Below are 13100 nucleotides of genomic sequence, written 5' to 3'. Positions count from 1 at the left end.
TGGAACGACCTGACTACCCCGCTGTGGAACCTGGGCTCCCTCCAATTATTCCGCAAGCAACTGAAAACCCGGCTTTTCACTAAAATGTAATTCTATTCCCCCTTACTCTTCTCTTCTATATATAAGTTCATGTAAACCTTTTTTTTCCTTCTCTTCCTATATTTTAAGTTCTTGTAAACCGTGCCGAGCTCCACATCTGTGGAGATGATGCGGTATATAAACTTAAGGTTTAGTTTAGTTTAGCTATTGCCATTAAAGGGCAACTAGGGAAGGGATTTGTGACACCCATTACTTCCTGGCCTTTGGGGTCTAATAAGTCTGGTTATATCTGATGCTATGTGTGATGTGATATAGCTAGTCTGGACCAATCTGCTCCCTCTCTCTCTTATCATGTCTTTGTCACAAATTTGTGATAGACAGTGGCGTAGTAAGGGGGAAAGCAGGGAGGGGGGCGATCCGCCCCATACATAATCTTGCTAGGGGCGCAAGCACCCCCTCCTCCTCCCCCTGTTGCATGCGTGCCCCTTGGCTTCCTCCCCCCACCCCGTACCTTTTTTACTTCTCCGGTGTGAGCAACATTGCTGCCCGCGTTGGAATCGGCACTCTCTCTGATGTCACTTCCGGGTCCCATGCTTAGGAGGTGACGGCAAAGGGCGAGCCAATATCAATGCAGTCATGCTGGTCATGTCAGAGAAGTTAAAAAGGTATGGGGAATAAGAAGTGGCACACGCATGCAGCCGGGGGTTGGGGGGGAGGTATGCCCACCGCCCCAGGCGCCTCCTGTCCTCGCTACGCCACTGGTGACAGGAGCTACATTATGAACATTTTTATTATGGCTCCTGGTTCATTCCACATTGGTGTGCTGAACTAGGATTTAAACCAGCAATCTAGAGGGGTCCATTCCCCTGAGCCTTCTAGTCCATATGCCAAGCCTTAGGAAAAAAATCAGGACATATAATTCTAAAAGGATAACTGGGAAACTCAGAAGCATGAGCTTTCTAAACATTACATACTTGAGTGTGATTGCCATTTATTTAAATAATGACACAGAGCTGATACTACATTTCTGAAATTTCAGAGCTACAAAATTATGTATAGATTTCAGAGGCAGCAAAGGCATTCACTTTTGGCACAAGGATCACAAATCTCCTCTGCCAGGTCAAGAATTCCTTTCATTTTTGTATCGGAGACATTGCAGTGTTTCTCTGCTCTCCAAAATGCCAGTGATGAAAGGAAAATATACAGCATTCCCTTTGCAATTCTGTTAAAGCAATGTGTTGTTATTTTTTGCTTTGCAGCATACAAAACTTCACTTAACCACTTTCCTCCAAACACTAATGGAATATTTTAGGATATTGAATGGTTAGCCAACACAGTATTTGGCAAAACATTAGATTACTTAATTTGCTCTTAAGATGTATTCAATAAATCACTGTATTTGGTTTCAAGAGCTGTGCTCCCTTCGTTATTCATTTAACCAACAGACCATAACTCCAAAAGCCAGTTACAAATTGTGATTTACAATGCAAAAGGGTTCATCTGTTATGAGCATTCACTGAAAGAATGAGGTTTTATTTTTCATGTTTTCTCTTTTGGTTTTTCTTTTTGTTTCATTTTTCAGAAATGAAATAAGTAGCCAGAGCCCAGTCCCCTCAATTGCTAAAAATGAATTGGCCTCTTAATCCCCTTTCCGATACCTTCTCACCCCAACCATGTATTTAAATGTCATATTACTGCTGTGTTTCAAAATGATGCTGGTCCACCCAAGGCCGACAGAAAAGGCAGTGTGCATGTGTGTTGGGGGTGGGGGGGGTGCTTGGGACCAGGAGCAGCTAGGGATCACTCTTTCCTCATTTAATCTCACAGCTGAAATAAGGAGTTGAAAGAAAGTGAGCAGAAAAGTTGAGAGGGGGCAATTAGATTTGTTGGTTTGGTAATGGGAGGGGACCTAAATGAAATGTCACCTTTAGCATTTCATGGATGGATCACATAGGATATCTCAAATGAACAAGTCAGGGGAAAGGGTCCTTCCATTAGAATCCTGAGCAAGGGAATTGGGAGGGGGTATTGATCTGACCATTTCAATGATTTTGAAATGTAAAGAAAGGAGGGTAGGATTCCTAGGGGTATGACAAATAATGATAGTGCCATTAACAATACATCTAGATTTCCAAGTTGGCAATCTTTCCCTTCCTCTTGAAGATTCTCTCTGTGGCATAAATTCCACTAAACCAGCTCCTGCAATACAATGAGGCCCAGGAAAGGAAAAGCTAAATTATATCTGCTCCTGTTAGCTTCTAGGGTACATCTAGAGTTGCCAGCTTTTTGATTTTAAAAAAATCCCAACACCTGCTCTTCATGCCCTTTCCTGTCCTGCCATAAATCCTGTGCCCCCCACCTATTATTCCCTTGCCCTGCTCCTCTTCGACCAGCTATTCACGCTTCATTTGCCATATCAGAAGATATTTTATCTGCCACATTGGCATGCATTCTATGATTATTTCACAAACTTTACATAACATAACAGGCTATAATTTTTAATGAATATGTAATTCAGATAAACCAAGCACTATATGACAAGGGCAGCAAAATGATTGAAATTGCTAAATACTTCCATAACAATGACATTAGTCTTTATGTCTGGGACACTGAAGTCTTTGGCTAGGAGGTATAGCAAATGAGCACTGCAACCAAATGTTATTAGCTTGGAATTCTCTTCATGATGTTCTCATCTTGGATACATTTGCAGCATTGTTTGTGACTACATTGCATACTAGACATTTGATTTTTTTGTTCACATATTATAGCTTTTGCTGTTACTTCCTGTAAAAATTCTACTGTATATTTCCTAAGGTATCAACTGTTTATGTCAGAAAGACATTCCCTTCTGTTGTTATACAAGCACATAAATCAGGATCATTGTGGACATTACACCACCCATCAAGACCTAGTTAACAGTTTTATCCTCTAGACCTGGGGTAGGCAATTCCAGTCCTCGAGAGCCACAAGCAAGTCAGGTTTTCAGGATATCCACAATGAATATATAGTATATGAGATAGATTTGCATGCACTGCCTCCTTGAGATGCAAACCTATCTCATGCATATTTATTGTGAATATCCTGAAATCCTGAACTGCCTATGGCTCTCGAGGACTGGAATTGCCTACCCCTGCTCTAGACCTGTTGCACAGTGTTCCATTTCTCTGTCATACACTTTATCCAGCAGCTTCCCAGGAACATTTGCTCTGCAGGGCAGCCTGTATCCTGCTCTCTGTGATTGAACCATATTAATGAAGTGTGAGTTTTCAATCAGATGGGGAAAAAAGAATTTGTCACATAAACAAACTGGGCAATTTTTTCTTCAACAACCTCTTTTTCTAATCGGCTGTGTTTGTTTTTTTATCACAAACTAATTTATGGTGGTTCCTGGATGGTCAATTTTTTTTCCTTCTTTTAGGTGATATACTGTGGATATGTGATATATATGATGTGACTGAAATACTATCTTGGACAGATAACTCTGAAACTGTAGAACAGGTGGATGGTGATCTCAAAGGTGGATAGTTTCCAGAATCTTTTAGTTTGATGATAGATTCCCCTAAACAAAAAAGTCAATGCAGTAATTTTATTATTGATACAATTTCTGCTTATTTAGTATTACTTACTGTATTTACTACCACTCAGGGCTGCCCAAAAAAAGGAATATTTGCTAGTTTCAACTTTTTTTTATTTCTTCATAACTACTATATCAAAATAACGGTAACATGCAGTAATAATAACAAATATATTTTTGCTCAAATATGACAGTTCCTCAAGGCAGTCTTTAAGAAATATGATGAAATCAAAATATTTGCCAACTTGAAACTCCTGCCTGTTCAAACAAGTTTCTTTTGTCATCTTCCTCAAAGCCCTTCTCATGATGTTATTTTATTTGGACCACCAGGCCTTGTATTTCTTTGTTACAGTGCTTGCATTTTGGATGCATGCCTGCCTTACCCACATGTAGAGGAACTTCATTAAAATAGTCCCAAACTGGGGGCAGGATGCAAAATGTTCCAATTTGGTAAAAAAATACTGTGTTCAAGTTCAATTTATTTAATATACCACAAATATAAAACCAAAGGTAAATCTAAGCGGTTTAGGAGCAATTGTCATTTACAAGGCTACACACAAATATTATGCAAATCATATGCATGCATTTTGTGCAGAGTAGCCCCGTAAAAGAGGGGAGGAACTGTGCCTGTGTGTCCTCAAAAGAGCAATCGCTATGCACAGCTGCTCCTCCTGCCTGCAGCAGCTATTCTCTTCCTCTGCCCAGCTGATGGCTCTGAAGCTGTGATCTGCTGAGAGCCAGCAGAGGAATGAGTAGTGGCTGCCAGCTTACCTGATTCAGGAGTTCCCCTGCTGGCTCTGGAGCCCCAGCTGATTGGGACTTCCCCTAATGGCTGGCTCTAGAGTCATGATCAGCTGATTGGGGCTTCCCCTGCCTGCTCCTGCTCCAATCAGCTGATTCTGGAGCTTGCACGGGAAGCCTTGAATCAGCTAAGCCAGCAACCGCTGCTCTCCCCTCTACCAGCTCTCAGCTGATCGCAGCTCCAGAGCTTCAATCATCTGGGCCAAGGAAGAAAACAGTGCGTGAAGCCTTTTTATCCCAGGACAAGCAGGCAGCATATTCTTAACGCATGGGTGACGTCACCGACGGAGCCCTCGGTACGGACCTTTTTAACTAGAAAGTTCTAGTTGGCCGCACCGCGCGTGCGCGAGTGCCTTCCCGCCCGACGGAGGAGTGCGTGGTCCCCAGTTTCTTCGTTTCCGCGGAGCGAAGAAGACGCGTGTGTTTTTTCAATGGCCGTTGAACTCACTTTTTTGCCTTCCCGCTCGCGAATTTTTTCTTATTTTCTTTGTCCTTACCTTCGGGTTTCTTTTCTTTTGATTTGAAAAAAAAAAAAAAAAAACTTTGATTTTTTCTACCCTTTTTTCGTTTTGCCCCGGCGGGGCCTGTTGCCATTATCCAGGCCTCGGGGTTCGATTTTGCGGAGGCTGTTTTCCCCTTCATGCCCCCGCAGGTCGGTTTCAAGAAGTGCCAGCGGTGTGCACGCCCGATCTCCCTCACTGACCCACACAATTGGTGTTTACAGTGTTTGGGGCCAGAGCATCGGGCGGACTCCTGCACCCGCTGTGCCACTCTTAAAAAGCGGACGCTTAAAAACCGACAAATTCAACAAAATCTGTTGTTCGGCACCGGGTCGACGATGGACTCCTCGGCATCGACAGCGGTACCACAGAAATCGGCACCGTCTACTTCGACGACGCCCGACCCCACATCGGCGCCGCTGGCGCAAGGTAAGCCGGCTAAGAAGCCTCCCCCTTCCCTCGAGCGCCCACCAGCCACAGTGGCGACACCGACCCTGCCGGCTTCGCGCCGATCCCGAAAGCGCTCCGTCCCGATTTCGGTGAGTGCCTCGTCATCGGCCTCCTCATCGCCGGGACGTGGAGCGGCACCTAAGGAACCGAAGAAAAAGAAAGCGGTTCCGGTGCCTCCCCTGGATGACCGAATTGCGGCCATCCTCCAGGGTCAACTGCAAGACCAGCTGAAACGTCAGCTCGAGCAACTGTTGCCTACTATCCTGGCACCGCTCCTTCCGGTACCAGACCGGCCCGAGCCCCGTACCGAGCCACCGGTATCCACCCCATCGGTACCTATTAATACCTCCATGCCGATTCTCTCGGCCCAACATCTTCAGGCTGCCACTGCTGATCCTTCTCGGGACCGAGCAGAGCACCATTCTTCCCGGGACCGGGACCGACGCAGGTCCTCTTCTCCCGGTACCGTTTCGGTACGCTCTGGGAAATCTTTGTCCAAGACGCACCATACCGAACCTTCCACCCCGGTGTCGCGTCATGCACACCCAGAGGTCCGGGACCCAGACTTGTGGGAAGAGTCCCCTCCCGGTACCGAGGAGGATCTCTCCTCCTCTGATGAGGATCCCTCAGCTCCTGATACCACCTCCAAGCCTGAGCAATCCTCCTTCTCAAAGTTTCTCAGAGAGATGTCTGCCGCCCTATCTCTCCCTCTGGAGTCAGACTCCAAGAAATCCCAAGCCTTTCTAGAGGCTCTGGATTTTGAGCAACCTCCCAAGGAGTTTCTTAAACTACCCGTGCATGACATCCTACGGGAGACCTTCTATAAAAATTGGGAGAATCCCCTTACAGTGCCTGGGGCCCCCCGCAAGTTAGATAACCTCTATAGGGTTATCCCTATTCCAGGATTCGATAAGTCACAACTCCCCCATGAGTCTCTCCTGGTTGAATCCACCTTAAAGAAGACTCAGGGCTCCAGTGTCTATGCCTCCACCCCTCCTGGCAGAGAGGGTAAAACCATGGACAAGTTTGGCAAGAGGCTCTATCAGAATGCCATGCTGGCCAACAGGGCGAACAACTATTCCTTCCATTTTTCATTTTACATGAAAAAGTATCTCCCAGAACGGAAGATCCCGCTTTTTCAACAGCAAATCTCTGGTCTCCTCCAATTGAGAAAGTTTCTGGTCCGCTCGATATATGATTCCTTCGAGCTTACCTCCCGTGCCTCTGCCATGGCTGTAGCCATGCGCCGCCTGGCCTGGCTGAGAGTCTCAGACTTGGACATTAATCACCAGGATCGTCTGGCCAACGCCCCTTGTCTTGGGGATGAACTGTTTGGAGAATCCCTGGATTCCACCACCCAGAAACTCTCTGCGCATGAAACCAGGTGGGACACCCTGATTAAACCAAAAAAGAAGGCTCCGCCTGCACGACCTTACAGGCCTCAAACCTCATACCAGCGCAGATTCTCAGCCAGGCCACTCAATCCGCCTTCCCAACAGTCTCGGCGGCCACGGCAGCAACATCACCAGGCGCAGGCTCGTTCTCAATCCACTCAACCTAACAAGCCTCTGCCTTCTGCTAAGCCGTCTCAGCCCTTTTGACTCTTCTCTCCAGGGCATAGCCAGTCTTCCACCTTCGTTACCTCTTCCACAACCAATCGGGGGTCGTCTCCTCATATTCTTCAGCCGTTGGAAGGTCATCACATCGGACCAGTGGGTCCTCAACATCATCCACCACGGCTACTCTCTCAACTTCCAGACTCTTCCTCCGGACAACCCTCCCGTAGAGTCTGCTTCTCACTCATCCCAAATCCCCCTCCTCCTGAGGGAGGTTCAATCCCTCCTTCTTCTCAATGCCATCGAAGAGGTACCTCCAGAACAAAGGGGTCAGGGATTCTACTCCCGCTACTTCCTGGTACCCAAAAAGACGGGGGACCTCCGACCCATTCTCGATCTCAGGGACCTCAACAAACACCTCGTCAAGGAGAAGTTCAGAATGCTCTCCCTTGCCACGCTCTACCCTCTTCTTTCTCAACACGACTGGCTATGTTCCCTGGACCTCAAGGAGGCCTACACTCACATCTCCATCAATCAGAATTCTCGCCGCTACCTGCGTTTTCAGGTGCACCACCGTCACTATCAGTACAAGGTGCTTCCCTTTGGCCTCGCCTCATCTCCCAGGGTATTCACCAAGTGCCTTATAGTGGTAGCGGCCTTCCTCAGGTCTCACAACCTCCAAGTGTTCCCCTACTTGGACGATTGGTTGGTGAAAGCACCTTCGTCTCAACTTGTGCTACAGGCTACTCATCACACCATCTCTCTCCTCCATCTCTTGGGGTTCGAGATCAACTACCCCAAGTCGCATCTGCTTCCCACCCAGCGACTTCAATTCATCGGAGCAATTCTGGACACCACACTAATGAGGGCTTTCCTTCCCTCCGATCGTCAACAGACTCTGCTCCGCCTCTGTCGTCAGGTCCTCATGCACCCCACCATGCCTGCCCGACAAATGATGGTCCTCCTGGGTCATATGGCATCGACAGTTCATGTCCTTCCTCTGGCACGTCTCCATCTCCGAACACCTCAATGGACTCTCGCCAACCAATGGTCACAGACTACGGATCTTCTTTCCCATCCCATCTCTGTGACATCATCTCTTCAGCAATCTCTCCAATGGTGGTTGAACTCTTCAAATCTTTCCAGGGGTCTACTCTTTCATCTGCCCCCTCACTCCATGACCATCACCACAGATGCCTCCCCCTATGCGTGGGGAGCCCATCTGGGAGATCTACGCACCCAGGGTCTTTGGACACCACAGGAGCGTCAACATCACATCAATTTCCTGGAACTCAGAGCCATGTTCTATGCTCTCAAGGCGTTCCAGCATCTTCTCTGCCCTCAGGTTCTTCTCCTGTGCACAGACAATCAAGTCGCCATGTACTACATAAACAAACAAGGCGGCACCGGATCTCGCCTCCTTTGTCTCGAGGCCCTACGCATCTGGACCTGGGCCACGGCCCGCAACCTCTTCCTCAAGGCGGTCTATATCCAGGGCGAACAGAACTCCCTAGCCGACAATCTCAGCCGCATACTTCAACCTCACGAGTGGACACTGGATCCTCCAACACTCCACTCCATCTTTGCTCGCTGGGGCACTCCGCAGGTGGACCTCTTTGCAGCACCTCACAATCATCAGCTGCCCCAATTCTGTTCCAGACTCTTCTCTCCTCATCGTCTGGCTCCAGATGCATTCCTGCTCGATTGGAAGGATCGGTTCCTGTATGCCTTCCCTCCACTTCCTCTGATGTTGCGGACCTTGTTCAAACTCCGCAAGGACAAAGCCACCATGATTCTCATCGCCCCTCGGTGGCCACGACAACACTGGTTCTCCCTCCTGCTTCAACTCAGCTCCAGGGAGCCCATTCCTCTTCCTGTGTTTCCTACTCTACTTACACAGCAGCATCAATCTCTACTGCATCCCAATCTGTCTTCGCTCCACCTGACAGCTTGGTTTCTCTCGGGCTGACCTCTCCAGAGAATCTATCTCAGCCTGTCCGTCTCATTTTGGACGCCTCCAGGAAACCGGCCACCCTCCAATGTTACCATCAGAAGTGGACCAGGTTCTCCTCCTGGTGTCTACGGCATCATCAGGATCCCACCTCTTTGGCGGTGGAATCTGTACTGGACTATTTGCTCTCCCTGTCCAATGCTGGTCTCAAATCTACCTCCATCAGAGTCCACCTCAGTGCCATCACTGCGTTTCACGAGCCTATCCTCGGAAAACCTCTCACGGCTCATCCTCTGGTTTCCCGGTTCATGAGAGGTCTCTTCAATGTCAAACCACCTCTGAAGCCTCCTCCTGTCGTCTGGGACCTGAATGTGGTTTTATCAGCACTCATGAAACCTCCATTTGAGCCTCTTGCCACAACTTCGCTCAAATTCCTTACCTGGAAGGTGCTTTTCCTGATTGCCATCACCTCTGCCAGGAGGGTTAGTGAACTGCATGCACTGGTCGCCGATCCACCTTTCACTGTTTTTCACCATGACAAGGTGGTCCTGCGCACCCATCCTAAATTCCTTCCAAAGGTGGTCTCAGCTTTTCACCTCAACCAGTCCATTGTGTTGCCTGTCTTTTTCCCTAAACCCCATTCTCATCCTGGGGAACAGGCGCTGCACACGCTGGATTGTAAGCGTGCCCTAGCCTACTACCTTGACCGTACCAGGGCTCACCGCTCATCTCCTCAGCTCTTTTTGTCTTTCGACCCTAACCGTATAGGTCGTCCTGTCTCCAAACGAACGCTTTCCAATTGGCTTGCTGCCTGTATTGCGTTCTGCTATGCTCGGGCCGGTCTCTCACTGGAAGGTGCTGTCACGGCACACAGAGTCCGAGCTATGGCTGCTTCTGTGGCTTTCCTCCGTTCCACGCCCATCGAGGAAATCTGCAAGGCGGCCACTTGGTCCTCAGTTCACACGTTCACTACTCACTACTGTCTGGATGCCTTCTCCAGACGGGATGGACACTTCGGCCAATCTGTGTTACAAAATTTGTTTTCCTAATGGCCAACCATCCCTCCTCCCTCTTTGTTAGCTTGGAGGTCACCCATGCGTTAAGAATATGCTGCCTGCTTGTCCTGGGATAAAGCACAGTTACTTACCGTAACAGGTGTTATCCAGGGACAGCAGGCAGATATTCTTACGTCCCACCCACCTCCCCGGGTTGGCTTCTTAGCTGGCTTATCCTAACTGGGGACCACGCACTCCTCCGTCGGGCGGGAAGGCACTCGCGCACGCGCGGTGCGGCCAACTAGAACTTTCTAGTTAAAAAGGTCCGTACCGAGGGCTCCGTCGGTGACGTCACCCATGCGTTAAGAATATCTGCCTGCTGTCCCTGGATAACACCTGTTACGGTAAGTAACTGTGCTTTTTGGGTGGGGGTTTTGGGTAGGGCACAGCTGTTGTGTGTTTGTTGTATGAGTACATAACACTTACATTTTTATTGCTTGCCCCTCCCTCACACTCATCTCGTTGTACAGATATATAAACTTAGCACTTAAGAGAGGTAAGGGGTTGATTCTGTTTATATCAATTTGCAAAGGAACAATGGGGCTAAGGTCTTTTTCTCAACTGTATATTTTATAATTTTTTTGCTATGAAGATGAAGCATGTTATCTCTGCAGACACAAATTCACAGTTTTGAGAAATGCAAAGCCAAGCATCTGTGATGATATCTTCTAGACAGAAAAATTGCTCATGGCATTATGAGTGGATTAATAGAATTAATTTACCAAAAAATATAAACATTGCATGAATATACAACCTCATGCTAAATAATTAAGAAAATAAAAATATGTTTTCTCAGCCTAATCCATGGACTTATTGTGTAACTGATGACATATCCACTACCTCTGATATTGAAATAAAAATTTGAATAGTAGAAACATAGAAACATAGAAAGATGACGGCAGAAAAGGGCCAAGGCCCATCAAGTCTGCCCACTCTATAGACCCTCCCCTTAATACTATACAATGTTTTACCCTGACCCACTTAGGGATCCCACATGGGCGTCCCATTTATTCTTAAAATCTGGCACGCTGCTGGCCTCGATCACCTGTACTGGAAGCTTGTTCCATTGATCAATCACTCGCTCCGTGAAGAAATACTTTCTGGTGTCGCCGTGAAATTTTCCGCCCTTGAGTTTGAGCGGGTGCCCCCTTGTGGTTGAGGGGCCTCTGAGAAGGAAAATGTTATCTTCCACTTCTATACGTCCGGTGACGTATTTAAACGTCTCAATCATGTCTCCCCTCTCCCTGCGTTCCTCGAGAGTGTAGAGCTGCAAATTGTTTAGTCTTGCCTCGTACGAGAGACCTTTAAGCCCTGAGACCATTCTGGTGGCCATCCTTTGGACCGACTCGACCCTCTGCATGTCTTTGCGATAATGTGGCCTCCAGAATTGCACGCAGTATTCCAGATGAGGTCTCACCATGGTCCTGTATAATGGCATTATGACTGCAGGCTTTCTGCTGACGAAACTTCTACGGATGCAACCCAGCATCTGTCTTGCCCTTGAGGAAGCCTTCTCCACCTGATTGGCAGATTTCATGTCTGCACTAATGATTACTCCTAAATCTCGTTCTGCTGTAGTGCTGGTCAAGGTCTCCCCGTTCAAGGTATAAGTTCTGCATGGGTTTCTGCTACCCAGGTGCATGACCTTACACTTTCCAGCATTGAAGCCCAGCTGCCAGGTTGAGGACCAGCATTCCAATGTACGCAGGTCCTGCGCCATAATATCTTGTAGATTGTCCTTGCTTACCATATTACATAGTTTGGCGGCGTCGGCGAATAATGTTACTTTACCTTGAAGCCCTTGAGTCAGATCTCCTATGAATATGTTGAAGAGGAGTGGACCCAAGACCGAGCCCTGCGGCACCCCGCTGGTCACCTCCGATGTCTCAGAGAAAGTACCGTTAACCATCACCCTCTGAAGTCTGCCACTCAGCCAATCATTGACCCATGCCGTCAGAGTCTCTCCTAACCCCATCGATTTCATCTTGTTTAACAGTCTGCGGTGTGGGACGCTGTCAAAAGCTTTACTGAAGTCCAGGTACACTATGTCTAGTGAATCTCCTTCGTCCAGTCTTTTTGTTACCCAGTCAAAGAAGTTGATGAGGTTTGATTGGCAGGACCTACCCTTGGTGAATCCATGTTGATTGGGGTCCCGTAGATTCCCTTCGTCCAAGACCGTGTCCAATTGGCGTTTGATCAGTGTTTCCATGAGTTTGCATACTATCGATGTCAGACTCACCGGTCTGTAATTTGCAGCCTCTGTCCTGCAACCCTTTTTGTGTAGAGGAACGACGTTAGCTGTTTTCCAGTCCAAGGGGACTGTCCCTGTACTCAGTGAGAGATTGAAGAGCACGGCTAACGGTTCTGCCAGGACATCACCTAACTCCCTGAGCACTCTGGGGTGCAGATTGTCCGGTCCCATGGCTTTGTCCACCTTGAGTTTTGTTAGCTCAAGGTAAACCCCGCTGGGTGTGAATTTAAAATTCCGAAACGGATCTTTTGTGTTTGACTGTGGCTTCAATTGAGGGCCGGACCCTGGCGCCTCGCAGGTGAAGACCGAGCAGAAGTATTCGTTTAGTAGTTCGGCCTTTTCGGGATCTGATTCTGCGTAATTCCCGTCCGTTTTTTTCAGGCGTACTATCCCGTTTGTGTTTTTTTTCCTGTCACTGATATACCGGAAAAAGGATTTGTCCCCTTTCTTAATGTTGTTTGCTAGAGTTTCTTCCACTCGAAGTTTGGCCTCCCTGACTGCCGTTTTGACCTCTGTGGACTTGATCCTGTGTACTGTTCATTGTATTCTGTGAAATCAGAGCGTAAAAGAAATGTGGCTTGTCTTTGGTTAACATGGTCCATATGTAAGACGAAGATAAAGAAAAATGCAGAATTGAAAGAGAAATTAGAAGCCAAAGAAAATGAATGTGCCTTAAATGGAACAGGAAAAAAAAGTTTTTAGTAACAATGAATTCTTGCTTACGGTACCAGTCAGACACTTTGAAGGAGCAAATCCAGATACAAATAGCTCAGGAAGACCACATGCTAACACAGATTGCAGCTTTGCAAGTACAAGCAAGCCAGGTTCCAGGCGTAAAACATTTAGGGCTCCTTTTACGAAGGTGCTAGGGCCTTAACACGCGGAATAACGAGCACTAAATTGCCCCACGCATTAGCTGCTAC

This window comes from Geotrypetes seraphini, chromosome 6, assembly GCF_902459505.1.
Source record: "Geotrypetes seraphini chromosome 6, aGeoSer1.1, whole genome shotgun sequence".
Classification (NCBI taxonomy): Eukaryota; Metazoa; Chordata; class Amphibia; order Gymnophiona; family Dermophiidae; genus Geotrypetes; species Geotrypetes seraphini.
Note: the sequence above shows the minus strand (reverse complement) of the source record.